The sequence below is a fragment of the Macadamia integrifolia genome, chromosome 7 (assembly GCF_013358625.1).
Source record: "Macadamia integrifolia cultivar HAES 741 chromosome 7, SCU_Mint_v3, whole genome shotgun sequence".
Lineage (NCBI taxonomy): Eukaryota > Viridiplantae > Streptophyta > Magnoliopsida > Proteales > Proteaceae > Macadamia > Macadamia integrifolia.
This window is the reverse complement of record NC_056563.1, coordinates 28,425,673-28,439,025: the sequence shown is the minus strand read 5'-3', so window position 1 is coordinate 28,439,025 and position 13,353 is coordinate 28,425,673. Positions and strand designations below refer to the sequence as shown.

The following is a 13,353-nucleotide window of genomic DNA, read 5'->3' as shown; positions in this document are numbered from 1 at the left end:
TTTTGCCCTCTCCTTCCCCACTGGGGGGACCTTGCTGCGCCTCTACTATGGGAGCTGCTGCTGCCGAGGACGTGGTCGGACCCCTAGTTTACGCCCTCAGGAACTCCCTAATTCGTTCGTGGAATAGGATAGTTGAAATCTCTCCTAAAGAGATGAATCGATTCTCTTCCGTTTCGACCACCCAAACCGATTTGAAGAACGTATTGGAGGAGGGGCCTTGGGCGGTATCTGGAAACTTATTGATGCTGGAGAAATCTTATTGATGCTGGACAAATGGAGAGTGACGGTGAATGGAGGTTGCAATATGTTGATTTTTGGGTCCTGTTCCATTTTTTACCGATGGACCTTCTCTCAATGGTGTCCGCATTCCAGCTTGTAGACATGATCGGAACACCTCGAAAAGTTATGATTATTCAAGGTGTTCAGTTTGAGGTTCGTGTCCAATATTTCCGATGCCAGGTTAGCGTGGATATAAAGAAGTCCCTTCGCCAGGTTAGCGAGGATCCAAGTTACGATTGGATATCAAAATGTTGGCGGTAAAATTTGAAAATTTTCCCATTTATCGCTGACATGGCACGCACGCATGGGAAAGAGATGTGGGCTGGTGACAAGGCGTTAAGTCCTATTATCAATGGATGCGTGATGCCCGTATGTGGAGAGTAGCGACGTGTAGGAGGAAAATGTGGCCATGGGACAGGTGTCATGAAGACAGTAAGAGCTGACTTAGTGGAATTAGTGGGTAAGTGATATGCGTGGAGAGCAATTGGATGGATATGCTATTTCAGGGAGAGGAAGTCGGCCAGAAAAGGGATCATCAACAAATCACCAAAAACCATGTCAGCAATGCAACCCTGTTATTCATATACTTTCTTAGTGTTAGATGCGGTTTAGGACTCTTATTCAGCATTTGGTGTAATTCCCTTTCACAGTTTCCATTTTTGTGAGGCTTGCTTTGAGGAATTTACTATTCTGTTCAATTCCTTTAGCTTGTCTTTTGGATTTCTTTTTGCCTAAAGTCCCTGGAGCAATCGGGGCAAGAGGATATCTTTGGTCACTTGATTAAAGTCAAATTCACAAGTGAATCCAATCAGGAAAGATTCTGGAATGCCTGATCAAGACCGTAAGAGAAGGAAGATTTCGTGCCAACATCTTTTTGGCAAGCCCAGTGGGACCCTCTCAAGCATGGTGGTTCAAACAAGAGGAAATTCCAGGAACTCAGAGGAATAGCAAATGTTGAATTCTCCTAAAGCCTCTAGCCCAAACCCGGAGGCTAGCAACCTGTCATCTGGAGACCAGTCAAGTGCAGTGGTTAAGGATATAACCAAGCACTTGGCAACCATCGTGCAAGGAGTGTTTCGGCCTTTGGCCGAAAACATTCACTAAATGATAGTGCAATTAATGAGTACCAGAATTGATCAGAGGTTCGATTAGATGTTCAAAAGGATGCTGACTATCCAAACACCACATACTCGATCATCTAGCCAAGCCAATCCCAATATGGCTTCGTCGAGTAACCCCCCAGGATTTGGAGAGCAAAACAGGGATGCAGGAGTTCCAGCCCAGGAAGGAAGGCTTGGAATGAACTAGACCCAACATCCGCAGGTATGTACACCAACTCTATGTATCAACAAGGGTCATAGAATGTGCTAGCTGGCGTAGCCACTATAGGGGCAAGCAATAATCCGGTCAATAACTCATGGAATGCGCCAGCCAACACAATCGCTACTGGAGTGAATGCCATACCGTTGGGTGGCTAGTCGCACCACACTAACCACAAGGCCACATTGGCCGAAGGAATAGAAACAATGGGGGCAGGACCATCGGCCCTTGTCAAAATGCACTAGATCCCCAAGGGGCAGCATGGAATGAGTATAATGGGATTGACCAATTGGAGTACAGTCAAAGGAATTTGGTCCAAATCACACTAGGGCTGCTTATTGGCCAAGGGAACCCCATGGTGGTTGAATGTGAGGAAATGGTCAGAGTAATTCAGGATCAGATAAACTCTACTTTTCGACCAATTATAAGGCCATATACCGGAAGCCTTATCCCGAGCATTAAGACTTGATCGACGTCGGTATGAACTTGAAGATAACAGAGTTCTCTAAATTATTGGGGAGAACATGTCAACCGTAGACCACATTGCTCATTTCACGTTGCAGTGTGCGACTGTAGGGCTAGTGGAATGTTAAAGTTGAGACTATTCCCCAACTTTGTGACTGGTGCAGCTTTCTCTTGGTACTACAACTTGCTAGTCAATTCTATATAGATCTGAGGAGATATGGAAGACAAGTTCCATTTATAGTTTTATAAGACTGAACCCATCATATCGGTATCTAATCTACCAAGGATGCATCAAGGCAGTGACGAATCATTTGACAAGTTCGTCAACAGATTCAACATTGCCAAGCATTTGTGCGTCGTAAGTTTACAAGAGAGTGAATTTGCAAAGATGGCCTTAAACAGTCTATCATTGGAATTAAGGAATAAATTCTACGGTCAAGAATTCTCAGATCTGAGTCAGCTAGTTGCATAGGCGACTTCTTATGAACAGATCCTAAAAGAAGAACAAAGATGTTCCTCTTCTACCGGGAATTTCTACAAGGGACCAGCATATAACCTAGTGCTTATGGGCACCGGTCAGCCTAAAGCGGCCAATGCTGTAGACTGTAAAGTCGATTTGGCCAAGATCGTAGAAGGCAAACCTTATGTTTGCAAATTCTTTACAAAACCTCAAGACAAGGCAGCTATACCAAAGACATTCCAACCCAGAAGTTACGACTCTGGGATGAGGTTTTCTTTTGATATCTCAAATTACCAGTTGTTGAGAGATAAACAAATTAAATTATCTAACGAACATCAAATACCATTGGCAGCTGAGCTAAAAGAGAGGAAATATTGTAAATAGAACAATTCAGATTCCCATTTCACTAACAATTCTTTTGTATTGCGCAATGCCATATAGAAGGCCATCAACGATGGATGCCTCAAGTTCCCAGATAAGGATAATGGCGTGATGATGATTGATGAGGATCCCTTCCCCACAATCAACATGGTGAATGTGAACTTGACTAGACTGCTGTCTAGACCGCAACATGTTCTTAGGAAAGGAAGGCCAGTATCGCGACCAATATCCTCCCGATCAACGCTACAATCTGGGTATGTCGGTGAGCTTAGACCTCAGAAGGGCAGTTCAGCGATGGGAGAGGACCCAAAGGGTGGTCATGGCGAGGAGCCCACGGTAAAGAAAGGTAAGCCACTAAAGGAACCACTGGTGTTATTAAAGGACCTACATGGGTTGAAGGAAAACGAAAAATCAGGGAGCTCAGAACCACGGAATGAAGAAAGATTCCAATGGAGTGTGTGCCACCGTTACAAAAACTTGATCGAAGACGTTGCCCCTAGACACGAAGGGAAGACAAACCCCTGGGAGACATGTGCTTTCGAGAACAAGAACAATTAGTTGGTCACACCATAGGCCAATCAATGGGTCAATTGGTTGGTTGTCAAAGGGTGCCGGATAACCAACGGTCATCCAAGAACGTGATAACTCAAGAAAGGAGACGTCAACACTACACCATCCACCCAAGCCGAAGTGTTATAAGAAGAATGGGCTTTGGGGAAGATTCAGAAATGGAGCACCAACCTCATCAAGAGCAGGCCAGAGATGGCCACATATCGGCCAAGGACCGAGTGGTTCGTTCTCCAAATAGGAGGCTTGGAAAGGAGCGGCTCCCAATTAGAGAATGTATCGAACAAGCTCCAGTAAGAGGACTTATACGAGACCACCTTTAGAGAGACATAGTGAGGAGAGATTATCACCCAAGAAGTCCATACATGTGGATGCTAGGACCAAGAGTTAATGATAGTGACCACTGGTACAAGGCAAGACGCCCAAAGTTTCCTTTCGATGTAGAGTACAGTATGACTCGTACTCAGAAGAGGGAGTGGCAGAGACAACAGACAACTATCAAGAAGGAAAGGGAAGAGAGTCGACGATCATAGTCAGAGCCTCAATCCGTCCATCTACAAGGAAGAAAAGGCTGGGGCATCATCAGTAGTGGTTAGGACGCATCAATCCAAAACCAAACTAGATAGCTAATCTTAGAGTGCGGAAGCGAATTCACTCACCCATGGGTGGGGGGTCTAGAAATTAGCCCTACTATCGGGTTAGAGATTAATCTAGAGGTTAGCGCAGAAGTGTCAGACTTTAAAACTGAGAGTAGTGGAGATTTCAAGGAGTTCATAAGCATAATGTTTGGCTCGGTGGAAGATCAAGTACCTATCAACATGGTGTGCATCTTACCAAAGGTTTCCAGAGCCAGTCCATATGCATAGAGGACTCGGATTCAGATGAGGAATTCCAATTCCTAGAAATCCTTGGAGTAGACATGGCAGGATAGCCAACATAGAAAGTGAAGGTTGGCTCCAAAGTTCTGAGCCCCATGGGGCAAAAAGAGAAGGGGTCTACTTCTACACAGCCAAAACCGGAGACGTCCAAGGCCTCGTTTAACCGAACAACCAAAGAGATGACCCATCATCTAAAACTGCTATATGTCACAATATGCAAGGATGGAAAGCCCGTTTCTAGGGTTTTGATCGACAATGGCATGATGGTCAACATACTGCCATCATGGATGATGTCTAAATTACAACGAAAGGAGACTGACCTAGTCCCAGTGGACGTTGAGGTCACAAACTTTCTTGGAGGGGCAAGCCTACCAAAGGGAGTCCTGTCGATTGAGTTAAAAATAGGAGAGCGAAGTTCCATGATAGCTTTCTTTTGTCATGGACATGATGGCGAATTACAATCCACTATTGTGGTGTGACTGGATCTATGCCATTAGTTACGTGACATCATCCTTACACCAGTTTCTCATCTTTTAGAACAAAGAGGGCAAGGTTGTAATGGTTGACAATCAGCCCTTCCTGGTCAATGCCAGCTTGGATGATGCCATGTTTTATCATGGAGACGTGTCACCAATCAAATTCCTAGGGCCTGATGAGGAGGGAAGACCCACCATCATGACGGCCAATAAATTTAGGGGCATGGCCCTCGTTACTTGGGAAAGGCTGCCATTAGAGAGCCAACCTTTGGGACAGCGTTCAGGACTCGGTATGGTCACTATGAGTTCCTAGTGTTATCTTTTGGGTTAACTAATGCACCGACAACATTCATGGATTTAATGAATCGAGTATTTCACGATGTCCTTGATAAATGGGTAATTATTTTTATTGATGACACCTTGATCTACTCTAAGACAGAAGAGGAGCACACTCAACACCTGAGGATGGTGTTACAAAGGCTGAGAGAACAACAATTATTTGCCAAATACAGTAAAAGTGAATTTTGGCTTGAGCAAGTTGGATGCCTAGGACACGTAGTGTCTGAGGCCGGAATTGAGGTGGATCCTGATAAGGTGAAAGCAGTAGTAGAGTGGGAAAGCCCTAAGAACGTTACGGAAATTAGAAGTTTCTTGGGTTTGGCTGGATACTACCGGCGCTTCATTGAGAATTTTGCTCAGATCTCAGCACCAATGACTAAGTTAACCAAAAAGGGTGTGAAATTTGAATGGGTAGAGGAATGTGAGAAGAGTTTTCAGGAATTGAAGAAAAGGTTGGTGTCGGCCCCTGTGTTGACCATCCCTGAAGGCACAGGTGGAATGATAGTCTACACTGACGCTTCTAAGGTTGGGTTGGGTTGTGTTCTCATGCAACGCGGTAAGGTGATAGCGTATGCATCCCGACAACTAAAGGAATATGAGAAGAACTACCCCACTCATGACTTGGAACTAGCCGCAGTCATTTTTGCCCTAAAGATTTGGCGACATTATTTGTATGGCGAGAAGTGCGAGATATACAGTGATCACAAAAGCCTTAAGTACTTTTTCACCCAGAAAGATTTGAACATGAGGCAGAGGAGATGGCTTGAGCTCATGAAGGATTATGACTGCGACATTCAGTATCATCCTGGCAAGGCTAATGTAGTGGCAGATGCGTTGAGTCGGAAGGCACAGACTGTGTCACTCTCATACCTAGCAGTCAGCCCACCACTTGTACAAGAGGCGACACTAATAGATGAAACCCTCTTATATGAAGGAACAACCTTAGAGCTTGAACATCAACTAGAAAACCTTAAATGGTTGACTGTATCCCTGGCAGCTCTACAGGTGCATCCGTCTATTAGGCAAGAGGTGATAATAAAATAACCTTTGGATCATGAATTGCAGCGGATCAGAGTTAAGATTCAAGATCAAATAATGAACGATCCTGATTTTGTTTTAGCCAGCAATGGGGCATTACTGTTTCGAGGTAGGTTATGTGTGCCCGATGATTTGGATATACAAGACAAGATAGTGCGGGAAGCACACAGCTCTGAGTACTCACTCCACCTATGAAGTACAAAGATGTATAGAGACCTTAAACAAAATTACTGGTGGCCTAGCATGAGAATCACAATAGCCCTGTATGTGGCAACTTGTCTTACATGCCAAAAAGTAAAAGCCGAGAGGCATCGACCTTATGGTACTCTTTAGCCACTCTCAGTACCAGACTGGAAGTGGGATAGGATTACAATGGACTTTGTCACCGGACTACCATGCACACCTAAAGGGATGGATGCGATATGGGTGATAGTTGATCGGCTTACTAAGACTACTCATTTCATTCCCATCAAGACCAAGTTCTCTATGACCAAGTTAGCACAACTTTATATGGATAACATAGTGCGCTTGCATGGTGTGCCAGTGAGCATTGTGTCAGATAGGGACCCAAGGTTCACCTCCAGATTTTGGAAAAGCTTCCAGCATGCTTTGGGATCACAATTGAATTTGAGTACTGCTTTCCATCCACAGACTGATGGTCAGTCAGAGCGAACCATACAGATATTAGAAGACATGCTCAGGGCATGTGCAATGGAAATGTGTGGTAGTTGGGAAGAATATATACCCCTTGTGGAGTTTACCTATAACAACAGTTACCAAGCTACAATTGGGATGGCTCCATATGAGGCATTATATGGTAGGAAGTGTAGAACTCCTCTGTATTGGAATGAGGTAGGCGAACGCCGAATGTTAGGACCTGAAATGATACAGATGACTTGTGACAAGGTCGATGTTATTCGAGAAAGGATTAAGGCAGTTCAGTCACGTCAAAAGAGCTATGCAGACAACCGCAGGAAAGACATTGAGTTTCAAGCAGGAGAAAAGGTGTTCCTCAAGATTTCTCCTACAAAAGGGTTGCAAAGATTCCATAGAAAGGGTAAGTTGAGCTCGAGATACATTGGCCAATTTGAGATCTTAGCTCAGGTTGGCTCAGTAGCCTACATGCTTGCTCTGCCACCTTCACTCGGGAATGTTCATAATGTATTCCATGTATCCATGCTGAAGCGATACGTTCATGATCCATTGCATGTATTACTTGTAGAACCAGAATATCTAGAAGCTGATATGACCTATACAGAGCAGACAGCTGAAATCTTGGACCGAAAAGTGAAAATCCTTTGCAACCGCTCCATTTCCTTCGTAAAGGTGCGATGGGCTAATCATTCACTTGAAGAAGCCTCTTGGGAGAAAGAGGATGAAATCCAAGCCAAGTACCCTCATCTTTTCGAACAACCAGATATGCCACTTTCGAAGACGAAATTTTCAAAAAGGGGAGGGGGTAAATGTGATACCCTACTTTTTAAACCCGGTCTAATTACAATGGTTGACCCGGTTTAACCATGTAGGACCCGAACCAGAGAGGGTTAAGGCGGGTTCCTTATGGACCATGATGGCAAGGGTGACTTCGAACACAGGTTGGCCAGACAAATCCGAGTCAGTGCCAGAGGAGACGGGTGTACCCAAACTGTGCACAGGCACGTATCATAAGGCCATGTACGGGTAATGCTGGTATGTAGCCGTATCCTAGAGTACATACATATAATATACCTTATGCCGAGAGTCGAATTCCATCAAAATCCCACTTGTTGGCCAATTTTCGGCCCTCAGGTGGGCGGTCATAGGTGGGCGCATCCACCCACCTGAGTGACCCACCCATGTGGTTAATAGATATTTTAAGAAGGTATAAATAACATTTATTGTGTTTTTCATTTTCTCATTATTACACTAAAGAGTTGGTGAGAAGAGTAAAGAGGAGAGAGAAAAGAAGGGAGAAGAGAGAATGAAGAAGAAGAAATGGATTTAAGCAGTGCCAAGGTTTGATCTTCCCATTCCGACGCCGGAAGAGTGATCCCCAACATGAGATCTACGATTGGAGGTGAGCAAAGGCTATGTCTCTTAAACTTTCACCAAACCCGAGTAAAACCCTTGATTTGGGTAGAGTTCTTTGAGGTCTTGTAAATCCCCCTTGAGATGGTGAATCTAAGGTTTAATAGATGGTCTATGTGTTGATTTTGAAGGATTTGAAGAAGTGTTTACAAGATTGGAGAAGCATTGGTGATTTCTTGAGCTAATAAGTGATTTTGGGGTTTTGATAGAGTTCTTGAGCAAAGAAGGTAAGATGGCTTCTCAATCCTTAAATTTAACTAAGATCTAGGTTAGAACCGTCTTATAAGACCTTGAATGTGTGAAAAATGGGATTGGAAAAGCCCCATTTGATTCCCCAAAGGTTGAGAAAAGTTTTAAGGAAAAAGGTATTTTTTTGCCCTCACAGGTAGGCTGAGACCAGTGGGTCGAACGGCCCGCCTGATGGCACCTGCCTGAGAGGGCAAGCCCTCGGTCCCCACCGGTGGGCCAACCGGTGGGTCGACCTATCCGCCGATTATGACCAATGGGTCGGGACCAGCAGGCCGACCGATGGGCTGACCCGCCCACCTGAGAAGACTGGTGGGCCATGAGAGGTGGGTTGTCCGACCCACCCGAGAGGCCCCCAACGTGATTTTTGTATCCGAATGGACCCAAAACGGACGTGCAACCTTCTTTTATGATTCTAAACATGATTTAATCATCAAATCTTGTTAGTTTTGACCCCAAAGTGGTGAAATGCTAACCCCGTTCACTAATGATAGGTTCACCGAAATTTACGTTTCTCCCGTCGAATCTCACCCGTACAGGGCGTGAGTCTTTGTACACTACAGGTAAGTGGGGAGAGGACGTTTGATTTTATTTTAAAGCTTGTTTGGAATCATTCAATTGTATCTAGACTAGCCATGTCATCATGCAAATTATGTGTAGCATAGTCATCCTCATATGATTATGACATGTGTGTTGTGTTTTACTTTCTCAATGCTAAATGATTGATGTGCTTATGTGATGAATGATGGGATCACTGTGCATGATGCATTATTAGACTAGATGCCATATTCGGCTTGAAAATGAGTGCATTGGTGGCCCGTGGAATGGGACGCGATGGCACTATGCAATCGTACTATGTCATATAGGAGCATGCAATTTAGGATTATCATCTTCCCGTGCTACGACCCTTCCCAACAGGGGTTGAAGTGTTGGGTTATCACTTGGGGGGAAGCAGTGGTTGCGGGTGTCGGGTCACTGTGGCGGTTAGACATACGCCCGGCTGGTCATTAGGACAGTCGGCAACCTCAATGGTATATTCAAGCGGGCCAATCGTACTGCTTTTAAATTGCTGGAGTCAGCACCTTTACTTTCTGTCATTTATTTTTATGTTGAGAGCCGGTAGTCGGTATGCTTTACTTTTTCGAGTACTCACGGTGGGCCTTCTCCGACAGCCCTATGGGCGTATCATGGGATGGAGGCGGCTCGTACCTGGAGTATACACGCACTATGGTTGTAGTAGCACTAAACTGAAGACTTAGTAATGTTTAGGTGGATGAGGTTTAAAATGAATTGCATAGCATGTAGTATATATGGATGTGATTGTTGTGTGGATTGTTGTGTGGTCCTTCTTTTCACTTACTGAGCTAGTGAGCTCATCCCATGTGTGCACCTCTTTTAGATGATTTTGCAAGTCACCAGCCTGAAGATCAAGGGTCGGGCCCCACAGTTGAATTTTTCGATGAGGATTGGTGGGTCCCCGAGGAGTATGAGTACGGTACGGATTGCACGTGCAAGGGCTATGCTGCGGGACCGCAGTATTGACGTCGTACAGACTTTTACTTTTTGATTCTTTTGATAACCCTTTTTTGTGTACTTGATATGTGAATTGTTATTCTTTTTGTGTAAATATCTTTCCTGCGGGCCTACATGTATTTATCTATATACTGCAATTTGGGTATCAAGTATATTGGGGGTATTTACAGGTAAACTAAGTCTTCCGTTAAACTTTTGAACGTTTATCTTAGATGTTTGTATGCTGTGGTTGGGTACTATATCTGATGATCCTGGCAGGTTTGGGTTAACCGGAGTTAACCCGATCACCGGTCCGGTTCTGTGTGAACGGGGTGTGACAGTAACCCATGACTATTTACCTAATCAAGTATATATAAACAGTTGAGTATGGACTATACAAACCGGGATTCCCATTGGCCACGAAGCATTTCCATTTTCAAATGCAGTTCCAGAGTACACAATATCGGTAACACATCGGCCACAAAGTGTAATCCATGACTATAACTAACTTTATTGCACATAATCAATGCATAAATGTAACAAATATACGGTAATCACGGTATTGGTACCACCTCGGCCACACCAGATTCCGTCTCATATATACCACAATCATGCGATGATCACGATACCAGTGCCACCTCAGCCACACTGGATCCCACCACACATATCCATTTACATTTCATATCATGTCCATCAAAATGTAACATATAATAGAACATCATCATCATTTAAGCAATATAAATAATCATGCAAAATCTATACATGTGAGCAATTCTAAAATGATTAAACATTCCCAAAAGTAAAAGTCAACCATCCGTCACCTTGATTATACTTGTGTGGATTAGGGTTCAAGTATGGCCACCGATCGTTCAATTTGCTAACAGCCTCTGGGTATGTGCTAGTCTTTGTCCTAGGCACAAACGTAGTTGATTGTTATTTTGGGTCAGAAACATCATAAGGGTTCTGCTGGGGTTACCCCCAAAGGGAATAAACAAGGTCCCCAAGTTGATAGTACTCTCACCAGAAATAGTTATTGTCCATTGAAAACATCAGTGTTGTTTCCAGTGGATGTAATAGAGAGTTTCTAAGGCTCGAATGGTCACCGAAAATAGTCACTAGAAATAGACCTAGTGTTTTCGGTGGCTTGTTTCTGCTAGCAGTATAGAAACTGCTCGTGAGATTTGGGGCTTTTTGGCTCGGGCAGGATCGTCGGGATTTGCTCCATGGAGTTTGTGGGGAAAGTTCCTATCTTCATTTTAAGCCATTAAAGTCACGATTCCACCAAGCCATTTGGGAGATACGTTGATCCAACAATCGAAACCTTAGATGGTCATTTAGTCAATCTTGTTGTCGGAGCTTACCGGACTCGGTTTGAGCTCAGTAATAGCACCAAGGAGCTGAAATACCTAATCCATGAGCTTTAGAAGGTAAGTAGGCCAAGATTCCATCTATACCTAGCTTGCCCTAGCTCAAAATAAAGAGAGAGAGTGGTAGGAGAGGTATCACTTACCTCTGGAAAGGATTCTGGCAAGGATGCGCATAGACGGAAGCAAGTATGAGTCCAAATCCCTTCTTTCTTCTTCCTCCTTCCTTCTCTTATTTTATCTTCTCTCCTTTCCCTCTCCCACATTTTTGTACAAGTGAGAAATGGGAAACGAGGCTAACTTCTTCCCACTTATTTAGTAAGGCTCTCACTAGGGTCCGTTTGGTTGAACCCTATCCGACCAAAGTAGGTTATTACGTGATTCCGAGCACGTGGACCCAACTCCCTTGGTCCGTAAGGTGCACATGTCATAAGGAAGGTGTGAGGGAGCAATTGGAATCATCGGGGGTTATTCACGATGTGGATGGTGGGACCCATAGGCATTGGAACCTACCCAACAGCCTAAATGTCCAGCGAAAATAGTCAACTGAAATAGGCCCAGGCTATTTCCAGTGGCATATTTTCGATGGTCAAGACAGTAAACTGCTTGCTGTCCACCTGTTGGTCATGCACTGATAGTTACCCTAGGCTATATTCATAGTCTTCCAGCAGTTTTGGTGCATGCTGGGACTTGTGAGTGGGGTGTTGGGTCACTTACTGTCTACGATTGGGAAGCTTGAATCCCTGCCAGTTGATTGACAGGAGATACACTGGCAGGTGGGGTCATCCTTCCCTCTTTAACAATGGGCTATAGCGAGCCAATACCCGGTGGTGCTTCCCACTTCTAGTTCAAGACCTATCACAACAATTCAAATTAGATCGGGTCAGGGCACGGGTGTAAGAAAAGTTTTAGTGGAGCACCTACCCCCCTTCATGGTTACCATCTCTGACGGTGAGGGCGTCACCTTTTTCAAAGAAGTCAAATAAGATTGGGTGCCTCCTCAGTGCACCATCTGTAAAGTTTTTGGCCATTATATCGCCTCTTGTGAAAAATTTGAAAAGAAAAGAAAAAGAGTGAGGAAAAGAAAAAGAAATAGAGAAAAAAGGAATAATAATGATGATGGAAAAGAAAATGGAAATAATTCGCTTGAGGACAGTGATGCTGGTGATTCCTCTCCTTCTGAGGACTTGAACGCCAGGGAGGACCCTCTCTTTGATGAAGCCTTTGCCTCTCCTACCAGTCGTGGCAAAAACTCTTCTTGATGGAACTATACTCACCAGAAACCTTAAAGAATGTATAGCCTGATGGCTGATCTAGACTCTATTGACGTTAGAACTCTTCTTTAGACCCTTCAGACCATCGGTCCCTACTGTCTTATCAGATGGCCTTTTCTAGCCTTCTAGATATGTTAGGTTTAGATGGCGATGACGAAACCTCCATGTCTTGCTCTCCTTTTTGTCAATTGCATCAAGCTCCCCAATCTTTACCCTCCTTCGATGCTAATGTTGCCTCTCTGCTCCTTGTGAGGGTAGCGGCCAATGAATGGTGAGATGTCTCTTCTCCCCTGAAGGGGGAAAGGACTTATATCCATTCCATCCTCTCTCCTCTCTTTCTCTTTTATGAGGGAGAGGGGTGTGTCAAGTGTGCTTGCTTGTGGGCCCTGCACCGTCGTATTGCCGCTCAGAGATACGTGGAGGCCTATTTCGTAAGAGTCTAAAGTTTATCATTTTAGATGGGGGTTTGATGATGGTCCAATATGAGGATTGGGATCATACAAAAGGGTTAGGAGTCGCCACCTAGGATTATAGGCCTAGGACCCAGGGGTTGGCCTAATTCTAAAGAAAATGGCTCAAAAGTTGGTTTGGTCTAGAGATTTAGGGTAACTGTCAGGTTGTAGAATTAGGAAAGTGTTGGCACCCAATCTACTCGGTTTGATCGGTCTTCCTGCTAGATGCTTAAGA

The 13,353-nt window shown here is 44.3% G+C and overlaps 1 protein-coding gene across 2 annotated transcripts in view; it reads left to right on the top strand.

Annotated features, from left to right (window-relative positions):
- LOC122083980 (actin-related protein 2) overlaps window positions 1-13,353 on the top strand; it is a 56,006-nt gene that overhangs the window by 34,891 nt on the left and 7,762 nt on the right. The window lies entirely within an intron of this gene.